The sequence below is a fragment of the Chiloscyllium punctatum genome, chromosome 30 (genome assembly GCF_047496795.1).
Source record: "Chiloscyllium punctatum isolate Juve2018m chromosome 30, sChiPun1.3, whole genome shotgun sequence".
In the NCBI taxonomy this organism is placed as follows: Eukaryota; Metazoa; Chordata; class Chondrichthyes; order Orectolobiformes; family Hemiscylliidae; genus Chiloscyllium; species Chiloscyllium punctatum.
The window spans coordinates 66,595,733-66,607,246 of NC_092768.1; positions in this window are offsets into that span (position 1 = coordinate 66,595,733).

Consider the following 11,514-nt stretch of genomic DNA (forward strand, 5'->3'; position numbering starts at 1 on the left):
TGCTCATCAGAGCATTGAATAGAGGAGTTAGGAGGTCATGTTCTGGCTGTACAGGACATTGGATAAGTCACTTTTGGAATATTGTGTGTAATATTTGTCTCCTTCCTATCGGAAGGATGTTGTGTAAACGTAAAGGTTTCAGAAAAGATTTACATGGATGTTGCCAGGATTGGAAGATTTGAGCTACAGGGAGAGGTTAAATGGGCTGGGGTATTTGAGGCTGATGGGTGACCATACAGATATTTATAAAATCATAAGAGGCATGGATAGGTTTAACAGACGAGATCTTTTCCCTGGGGTAGTGGAGTGCAGAACCAGACAGACTAGCTTCAGGGTGAGAGGGGAAAGATATAAAAGGAACCTAAGGGACGACGTTTTCAGGCAGAGGGTGATGCGTGTATGGAATGAACTGCCAGATGAAGTGGTGGAGATTGCATTTAAAAGGCATCTGGATGGGTATACGAACAGGAAAGTTTGAGAGGGATTTGGGCCAAGTGTTGGCAAATAAAATGAGATTATGTTTGGATATGTGGGTGGCATGAACGAGTTGGACACCGAAGGCCCTGTTTCTGTGCTGTACATCTCTCTGACTGTAAATGTTTTCCACTGCCCATTTCCAGCCATACACTTCACTGTTTCCGCTGTTTACCTTGGTCAGTTCTCCTCTCAAACACATGTAAATGGCTTTGGTTGTGATTGTTGGTCACTTTAAAAATCCATCATCTCGCTGAATTTCACGACACTACAATTTCCCCGAGGATATCTCAGTGTGACATTACTCCTTCACTCAGCTTCTTCACCCAACGATCGATCTGAGATAGTTATATCCCTGGTCATTTGCACAACGTGTTATTCAAAGAAACACTGACAAAAACATTCGGAGAGGAGTTCGGAAAATATCATTTTTGACAAAGATTGAAGTCTCCCAAAGTTATCACAGTACCTTTGCATTACACAGGAATTCATTGGAATGTGTAACAGTTTTCCGCAATGAAATATTATTAGGCAAGACAAAAACTTCTTCTGCTTGTGTTTTTGACATGTATTATTCATAATCTTTCAGGCTGATTCAGCTGCATCATCTGTTGCCAAATGCTTTCTCTGTAATGCCTTTGTAATCCATTACTGTCAGGGTTCCCCATCCTGCACTCCCTGAGACCCTTCAAGGATGTGTACAATTTAATATTTATGTTCCACCTTTTGTTTCTCCTGTAACCACATCTTTTTGGTGACTGAATATTATTTATCTCTGTGTCACACGTCTATTATCTTATGGCAGGTACTTTGTCCATTCCAAAGAAAGAACATTGTAATTTACTTTTTCCCAGAATGTCCTATCACAGCCTAATTCACTGATGTACAGTAATAGTTAAAATCTATCCCTTCCTGTACCTTTCTGGTTGTCTTCAGCACATTCCATGCTATTCCGATGCTTCACCGTTTCTATTTGGATTTGGAAAGATCCTTTCATCTGAACCCTGTTCCTGCATCCTCTCTGTCAGTTTACAGCCCTGTCCATAAACCTACCGACATGATTGGCCAGGACACTGCTCCCAGCACGTTGTTTTTAATTCACTCGTGGGACGTTGCTGTCTCTTTCTGGCCAGTATTTCATGCCCAACCTCGAGCTGCCCTTGAGCTGAGTTTCTTGCCGGATCATTTCAGGGAGCAGTTGAGAGTCAACCTGCTTGCTCTGCAGCTCGAGTCACATGTAGGCCAGACCTGCTGTCGATAACTGATTTCCTTCCTTAAAGGATATTAAGCAGTTAGATGGGTTTAGCTGACACTGCCATTAAATTTTGGATGAACAATCTGGTGAGAATAACACGAGGTCATCACCTGTCCCACTCGTAGTTCACCCGTCACTGAGTACTTATCCCCGTGCACCATGAATCGAAACCCTTTCACCATGACCGTTGTCTGGTCCTGACACCTTCCTGCACTCTGCTGATAGCACTCATTATCTCTCCATGTGGTACCCCTCACTGTGTGGGTCTAATTGCTGCCTCTGTCAGATTCTCTCACTCTTGCAGATGGTCTGATATCCTAAGCCAAAATAATCCTCTGATCAGGGACAGAGACTATAGGATTTTTGTGATCTCTGCTGGACTAGGTGCTACAGTACATGGGTTATCCTCACTGCATCAGTCTAATTTTCCATTCTGTCTATTTCTGTCTCATGCAGGTAATCAGGATGTTCCTAACTCCTGTCTCATCCATCACCTCATTGAAGATGCTTGGTCAGCCAGAGAGAGATGGAGAGGGAGGTCTGGAAGCTTCAATAAATCCTGCAGCCGGTAAGATCACTCACAGTAAACAGCACATGGAGGGGTTTGTGGCCTTCTGTATTCAGACCTGGAAGACAGGACATAGATACAGAGCTGGGCAAGGAACAGCAACATTCTAGGCTTCATTCCCACCATCTTGTAACGGTCCTGCTTTCACCTTTGCTGTACTGGTCCTCACTGAGACAGCACAGAAGCCCCAAGCATCCATCCTGGCCCATGTTGTATTAGTTATCTCTGTAATATCCTGCAGTCCCGATAATCCTTCCTCTGTGTGGAAGCTTCTCTCGTCCACACAATGCTCTCTGTCTCTGTCAGGTTCTCCAGTCCCTAACACCCTAATCCCTAACCTTCTCCAGTAGATACTAAATTCCTTCATCCCTGTAAACCCCACAGTCCTGTCTGTCCCTGTAAGCCCCTCCTAACAACACCACTCTCTATGTCAATGTATTTGCCTTTAACCTCTCCATCCGTCCCTATCTGGGTAAACTTCTCCAACTCCGACAACCCTTCCTTTTCTGTGAAAAAAATCGTAGCTTCCTTATCGTTCTGCAAACCTTCAATCTTAACCTATTTAAACTTCACCCTGTCCCCACAAACCCGCCCGACCACAGGAACCTCTTCTAATTTGTGCAACCCTCCCCATCTGTGTAACTGTCTCCAACCCAATAACCTGGCATTCTCCACTGCCTTCCTATCTCTGTAGTCTTCCTGAACCTAGAAGCCTTCTTATATCTGTGAACGTGTTCAGTCGCTACAACCTTCCATATCTCTATTAATACACAATAATCTTCTCCCTGAAACAGCCCATGTTTGTGCCTCTCAGTCTGCCTGCCTCTCCCTGTATCCATCCCTATCCCTATCTCCAGAACTCAATCCAGCTCCCTCTATCTTTATAAATTCCTCCAATTACCCAAACTCCTTTGTCCCTCTGACATTTTTGACAAGATATAACTCTGTTTAACTCTAACATCCTCGAGCCCCTGTAAGCCTCCGTATCTCCTGTAATCTGTACCATTTGTTCAACCCCCCACCCCCCCACTGCTGAGGAATGACTCACTGCATTCGGCATAAGGCAGATGGAATGACAGTGAACAGATATGATGGAACTGTCATTCCGGAGATGTAGCTGCAGAATGACCGTCGCTGGGAAGGGAATATTGAAGGGTTGTTGGGATCGAGGCAGACTAGGCAAAAAGCCAACAAGGTGTGAAGAAAGGATGAGGTTAATATATTAATGAAATTGCCACGTGGAACTGAAGTCCTAAATTTGGAGGTGATTTGAATGGAGCTGGGAATAAACAAGCAGCAGCAATCATTGGCCGGAATTCTTTTACAGGAACAACCAGTGATGGGAATGCAAATAAGGTTATAGTCAGGACACTGAATATACTTGCAGCAAGGGCAGTACAGTAACTGTGTGTGACACTGGTCTCCATCCGCACGAGATAACTAATAAGTGTCAGTGTTGTAATGGATAAAATCCTGGATGGTTTTCAATAACATCATTGAACAGACAGAGAATAGAGGGATATGGACCATGTGCTGGCAGATGGCATGTGTTGAGAATATCGTCATGGCCGGCACAGCCATGATGGGCCGAAGGGCTCATTGCTGTGCTGTACTTTTTAATTTCCTACCTCCCAGCATCTACCCGATCAAAGCTCTTCAGAATCTTGAATCTTACATTCAATTTTTCTCTCATGTTTTCTAAACTTCAATGGGTTCAACCTCAATCTAATCCACCTCTTAGTGGAAAATTCATCCATTCCCAGGAGCAACCAAACGACCCCTCCTCTGACCTGCCTCGAATCGAAGAATATCTTTCTTTCCTTCGGGCACTCACACTGTTCATAGTCTTCTGGGTGTTGTCTGACTCGTATCTTGTATAGTTTTAGCAAGACCTTCCTATTTTTAGACTCCATTCCCTTTGTAGTAAATGCCAGCATTTGATTTGCCTTCTCTATTACCTGATGACCCTGTACGTTACCTTTTACAGATTGAGAAACAAGAACTCTCACAACCCTTCCTGCTACCTGTCTGAAACCAAATAATGTTAGGCATACAGTAAGTCAGGAGCATACTGAAATGAGTGAGAAAGGACCTATCAATAAAAAAAAACTGAAACCTTAGAAACACATTTTCTAAAGAAGAATGTAGTTTTGAGTCTCTTGGATTTTATTTGTTGGTGTGAATATGAATGGCAGAATAGATAAGGGTGTGGGGGATGGTGGTATGGGGGAAGTGTACTATTTGAATTTTCAGAAGCCTTTATGCAAGTTTCAGTAAGGGCTAAAGAATAACTTGGAAGAGAATCGGACCCCTTCAATATCAATATCTTGGTCGCCGATGTGTGGAACCAGAGGAGATGAGTGAGATCTTAAACAAAATAAAATCTTGTCTGAATTTACTGTGTAGACAGACACGGACGATCGGGAGGTTGGGGAAATAACCAGTGATGTCTTAGAAAGAATCCTCAACAGAGAAGAGAACGTGCTGGAATTTTAACACAAATAGAGGTAGATCAATCCTCGAATATTGTGGCAAGTTAGGGAAGAGATTGCAGTGTCCCCAACAGAGATATGTATATTATCAACAGACACAGTGAGGTAACGGAAGACTGGAGTGCGGCTAATGCTGTTCCATCACTTAAGGTCTGCAGGGAAAAGTCAGGAAATTACAGCGCAGTGAGCCCAGTGATGGGTAAGTTGTTGGAGGAGGTTCTGAGAGAAAGGAGCTACGCATGTTTGGAAAGGCAAAGGCTGATTAGAGATAGTCAGCATGGCTTTGTGAGTGGCAAACCATGTTTCACAAACCGGATTGACTCTTCGAGGAGGTGGTCAAGAGATAGATGAAGGCAGAGCAGTCAACGTTGTCCGCATGGACTTCAGCAAAGCATGTGACAAGGTTCCAACGTGTCGAACATCTAGTCAAGAGGAAGAAGGAAGCTTACATAAGGTTGAGGACGCAAGGATCGTTTGGCTTCTGTAGGGTTATATGGGGGTGGCAGATGCCTCAGTGGTTAGCACAGCTTCCTTATAGCACCAGAGACCTGATTTCAATTCCAGTCCCGGGCGACTGTCTGTGTGGAGTTTGTACATTCTCCCCGGGTCTGCGTGGGGTTCCTCCAGTTTCCACCCACAGCCCAAATCAGCCATACTAAATTACCCACAGTGTTCAGGGATGTGTTGGATTGACACATTAGTTAGGGTGAATGGAGAGTAATAGGATGGGGGAATGGTTTTGGGTCGGATGTTCATCAGAGGGTCGGTATAGAGTTGTTGGGCCAAATGGCCTGTTTCTGCACTCTGGGGACTCTGAAGGTAGCCAGGAAGGAACTGAAGAATGGACTTAGGACTGCCCGAAGGGGGCATGTAAAAGCTTTGTTGGGAAGGATTAAGGAAAAACGTAAGGCATTCTCCAATTAGCTGAGGAACAAGAGGATGGCCAGACTGGGCGTAGGGCCGGTCAGGGATAGTGGAGGGAACTTGTGCCTGGAGTCACACGAGGTAGGGGAGTTCCTTAATGCATTCTGTGCTTCAGGATTCACTACTGAGAGGGGCCCTGTCATTTGTGAGGACAGCATGAGAAGGACTGATATATGTGAACAGGTTGATGTTAAGAAGGAGGATGTGCTGAGTATTTTGTAAACCTAAGGATAGGTAAGTCTGTTGGACAAGACGGGCTGTACCCAAAGTTACTGCACGAATCGAGGGAAGGGATTGCTGTGCCTTTAGCGATGACCTTTGCACCATCACTGTCCACCGGAGTCGTGCAAGATGGAGGCTGGCAAATGTTACTCCTTTGTTCAAGAAAGGGAATGGGTATAATCCTGGTAATTACAGACCTCATGTTCTTATGTCTGTGGTGTGCAAATTATTGGAGAGGACTGTGAGAGACAGGATTTATGGCTCCTTGGAAAACTATAGTTTGATTACAGATAGTCAGCATGGCTTTGTTAGGGCCAGATCATGCCTCACAAATCTTATTGAATCCTTTGAGAATGTGATAAAACACATTTATGGCTCATTCAGAAAGTACAGAGGCATGGGATACAGGAAACCTGTCTCTCTGGATACAGAATTCCTGGCTTGTAGAAGACAGAGGGGGATGATGGATGGGAAGCATTCAGCCTGGAGCTCGGTGACCAGTGATATTCTGCAGGGATCGGTTCCAGGATCTCTGCTCTTTGTGATTTTTTTAAAAGTGACTTGGATTTGGGTGTGGAAGAGTGGGTTAGTAATTTTGCAAATGACATGGAGGTTGGTGGAGTGGTGGATAGTGTGGAGGTCTGTTGTTGGTTGCAGCTAGTTATTGACAGGGTGCAGAGCTGCGCTGAGAAGTGACAGATGGAGTTCAATGTGGAAAAGTGTGAAATGATTCATTTTGGAAGGTCAATCTTGAATGGGTTAAATGCAGAATATTTGGTAGTGTTGTGGAACAGAGGGATTTTGGGTTCCACGTCTATCAATCCCTCAAAGTTGCCACCCATTCTATAGGGTTGTTAAGAAGGAATATGTTGTGTTGGCTTTCATTAACTGGGGGATTGAGTTTTAAAGCTGTGAGGTTATGCTGCAGATCGATAGAGCCCTGGTTAGACCCCATTTAGAATATTGTGTACAGTTCTGGTCCCCTCATTACAGGAAGGTATTGGAAGTTTTAGGGAGGGTAAATTGGAGATTTACCCGGATGCTTCCTGTGCTGGAGGGCATGTTTTGTGAAGAAGGTTTGAGGGAAGTAAGGCTTTTCTCATTGGAGTGAAGAAGGGTGAGGGGTGACTTGGTAGAAGTGAACAACATGATTTGAGGCACAGAGAAAGTGATAGTGAAACACTTATTTATACCATAGCATAAATGGCTACTATGAGCAGGCATAATTTTAAGGTGATTTGTGGATGGTTAAGGAGAGATAGGTTCTTTACACAAAAGCTGTTAGGTGGGTGGAATGCACTGCCAGCAGTGGAAGGACAGTCAGATTCATTCGGGACATTTAATCTACTGTTGGATAGACACGTGGATGGCAGTAAAATGAAAGGTATATTGGTTAGGTTGATCTTACCGTAGGATAAATGTTGGCATACTATCATGGCCAAAGGGTCTTGTGCTGTGTTCTACGTCCCGTATGGTAAACTGAGTAATGAGCTCAGATCAATGTAAAAGGATATGGCATTCAGAAGGAGCTAGTCAACTGGATACAAAATTGGTTTGATGATAAGAGGCAGAAGGTGGTGACAGACATGTTGTTTTTATGACTGGAGACATGGGACCAGCGGTGCAGTGGCTGCAGATTGTCGTCATTTGGATAAATGGTTTGGATGGGAGTATTGGTTTCCTGGTAAGTTTTTGGGTGGTACTGAAATTGGTGGCAAAGTGGACTGTGAAGGATGTTATCTGTGATTCAACAGGATAAACAGGACTGCTGGGATAGTGGGCTGAAGAATAGCAGATGGAGTTTAATTAGATAAAGGTGAGGTGTTCCATTTTGGTGAAACAAACCAGGGTGGGACTTGTACAGTTAATGTTAGAGCTCTGGGTAGTGTTGTCAGTCAGAGACCCAGCCATGCAGGCACACAGTTCTTTGAAAGTGGTGTCACAGGTAGACAGGCTGGTGCAGCAGGCGTTTGGGATGGTTACCTTCATTTTGCAGAGTATTGAAAGTAGGAGTTGGGATATCATGTTGTGGCTGTACAAGACATTGGTGGGACCACTATAAAAGCTGTGTAGATCAGTCTGAAGAACCCATCTCGTTCACCTATATCCTTGAGGGAAGGACAGCTGACATTCTAACTTGGTCTGGCTGACATATGCATCAAGTCCACAGCAATATGGCTGCCTCTTAACTGCCCTCTGGAGAATTAGCAGTGGGGTAAAGAATGCTGGTCCAATCAGTGACACCCTCATCACATGAATGGATAAATAAAAATGCATATGCCCCTCACTACCTCTGCAAAAACCTTCAGCTGCAAGCAATCCGTACAGGCTTTGTAACAGCATTCAGGCCCTGACCACTCTCTGTAACACTCTCACCACCTCCAGCACCTTCACCTCTCCCTCTTCCTATTGTATCATTAAACCCTGACAATGATTCCCCTTCCCACTGCCCTCCTGCTGCCAGCTGACACTTTGCAATACCTTTAACGCTTTAATACCTTTAAACTATCTCTGATTTCAGGATTTTAAGTGCTTTGTAGTGATATTCTAAGCCTCATAATCTAATATGATCCATTTGGTCATGAGTGAGGGACTGGTGGGAATTTCTTGCTGAGGATTTGTCTGTTTCAATGGAATGTCCTTTTGTTGAGTGTTTTACACTGTTCCTTCAAATGTTTTCCATTGTTCATTTACAGAGGCATATTTCAGTTTGTTTAGCCTGTTTACCTTGGTCAGTTCTCCTCTCAAACTCATGTAATTGGCTGTTCTTGTTTCTGGTTGTATCTTTTCCTATTTGTGATTCACTTTAAAACTTTATATTTCTTGAAACTGCATTTTATCACAATTTCCCTGACGATCTCTCCAGGTGACATTACTCATTCACTAAGTTTCATCACACAACGATCGCTCTGAGATAGTTACGTCCCTAGCCAGTTGCACAATGTGTTATTCAAAGAAACACTGAAAAAAATTTTACAACCTCCTTTTCGAATATCACTCTTGTCAGTGTGATTGTCAATATTATATGAATATTGAAGTTACACTAAATTATCACAATGTGTTTGTTAAAAATTCCAATGAGTTCCTGTTTAATGCAGTGATGAGCAATGAAATGCTGTTTGGTGGCTAAAACTGTTCTGCTGCTTGTGTCATTGGCAAGTATTAGCTAGAATTTACATTCAGACTGACTCTACAAATGCTTTCCCTGTCATGCTTTTGTTATCCATTATTGTTAGCGTTACCCATTTTGCCTGAGTTTCCACAAGCTTGTGGACCATTGAATATTTATGCTCCACCTTTTGTTCGCCCTGTAACCATGTCTCATTGCTGTCTAAATCCCTTTTATCTCTGTGTCACAAATCCATCTACCTTATTGCAGAGAATTTGTCCATTCCAAACAAAACATAATTTACTCTTTCCCACAATTTCCTGTCACAACCCGATTCACTGGTGTCCAGTTTTAACTAAACTTTGTCCCATCCTGTTCCTTTCTGCTTGTCTTCAGCCACATCCCCATACTGTTCCAATGCATCACCTTTTCTATTTGGATTTGGAAAGCTCCTTTCACCTGAACCCTGTCCCTGCATCCTCTCTGCCAGTTTAAAGCCCTGTCCATATACCTACCGACATGATTGGCCAGGACACTGGTCCCAGCAGGGTTCGAGTGGGACCATTGAATGGATTACTTTTTAAAACCTGGTATGGGATGTGGGTGTCTCTAGCTGACCGGCCTTTCCTGCCCACCCCTAGCTGCCCTTGAGCTGAGTAACATGCTCCGCCATTTCAGAGGGTCACTCAAAGGCAAACACTTTGCAGACCACGTGCAGACCACGTGAGGATGGGCAGATGTCCATCTCGAAAGGAGAAGTGTTTGCATCTATTGTACATCTGTAATGGTATTTATGGATTGTCAATTACTATTTTAAAAGTAATTTATTTCAAATTCCACCATTCCAGCTGGTGGGGTTCAAACCTGCCTCCCCTGAACATTAGCTGAGATTTTGGATACATGCTCTAGCAATAATACCATTAGGCCATTACTTCGCCTGCTCACAGGGTGCTCATCCCTGAGCACTGATACCAGTGTATCATGAAGCTAAACCTGTTTTTCCTTCATGATTGTTTGATCCTGTTACCTTCCTGCACTCTGGTGATATCACTCAGTATCTCTCCATGTGGTATCCCTCACTGTGAGGGTCTAATTGCTGCCTCTGTTAACGTCTCTCACTCTTGTCGCTAATCCAGATCCTGAGGACAGCAGAATTCTCTACTCCAGACAGCCGAGGCCGAACAGGCCAGGGATGGACACTGGGATTTCCCAGATCTCTGTGATAGTCCGGACCATTCTGCATGTATAACCTTCACTGCATCAGTCTAGTTTCCCATTCTGTCTATTGCTCTGTCTCCTGTCGGTAATCAGGAAGTTCCTGACTCAATGGACTTCCCAACTGCTGGGTGCCTCGTCCACCACCTATTTGAAGATGTTGTTCAGCCAGAGAGACAAAGGGCAGGGAGATCTAGAGCCTTCAATAAATCCTGCAGCTAGGTAAGATAACTCTCAGTGCACAGAGAAGGGAGCAATAAGATGGCTTCAAACATCGGCTAACAAGACATGACATAGATGCACTGCTGGAAGGGGAGCACAGTACAGACACACCCCAGGACAATCACCACCCATAATGTAAGTTTTGTTGTACTGAGACAGCATCGGGAATGTCACAGTTATCAATCCAGGCTTGTGATGTCTTCGTGAACATCAGTATGACAGAGGGGAAAGCAGGCCTCCCATGAGTTTGTGGGAATGCTGAATGGGATCTTTCTATTCTGTGTTCCACCTCCAACACTGTACATATACCATGTCTCGTGGACAAGTGTCTTCAATAATTTTAAACTCCTATAACAGTTCCTTTCCCTGTAACCTCCTCCCGTCCCGATAGTCCCTCCACATATTTGAAGTATTCTTCATTCTAGATACATTATCCATTGCTGTAAGGTTGCTTCAGCGCCTTGTCTCAGTACTCTCCTCCTCCAAGAACTGGAGAAAGAGCCATGCTGAACAGAAACAGTTCCTTCGATCCAACTAGTCCATGCTGATCACGGTTACTGAACGAGTCGCATTTGCCTGCGTTTGGTCCTGATCCCATCAAACCTTCTCCTCTCCATTTACCTGCCCAAATGTCTTTTCCATGATGTAATTGTACTTTTCTCTACTACTTCAGTGGCAGCTCATTCAATATGTGCACCATTCTCTGTGTAGAAATGTTCTCCACTGGTCGCTTTTAAGTATTTCCTCTCCCACCTCATATTTCTGCCCTCTAGAAATGAATTCCCCTACCCTGGGGTAGAGACCTTCACTATTCACCTTACGTATACCCCTCATGTTTTTATAAACCTTTATAAGGTCACCCCTCAGCCACCTACACCCAATGTAAATAGAAAGATAATGATATCTCTGCCACGGTCCCCACTGTGACATTGCCTCAATGTTCTGGGATACACTTGTTCAGGACCTAGGGCTTTCTCTTTGTGTTCTAAGACCTCCAGCACCACCTCTTCTGTACTGGGGACTCTTTTCAAAC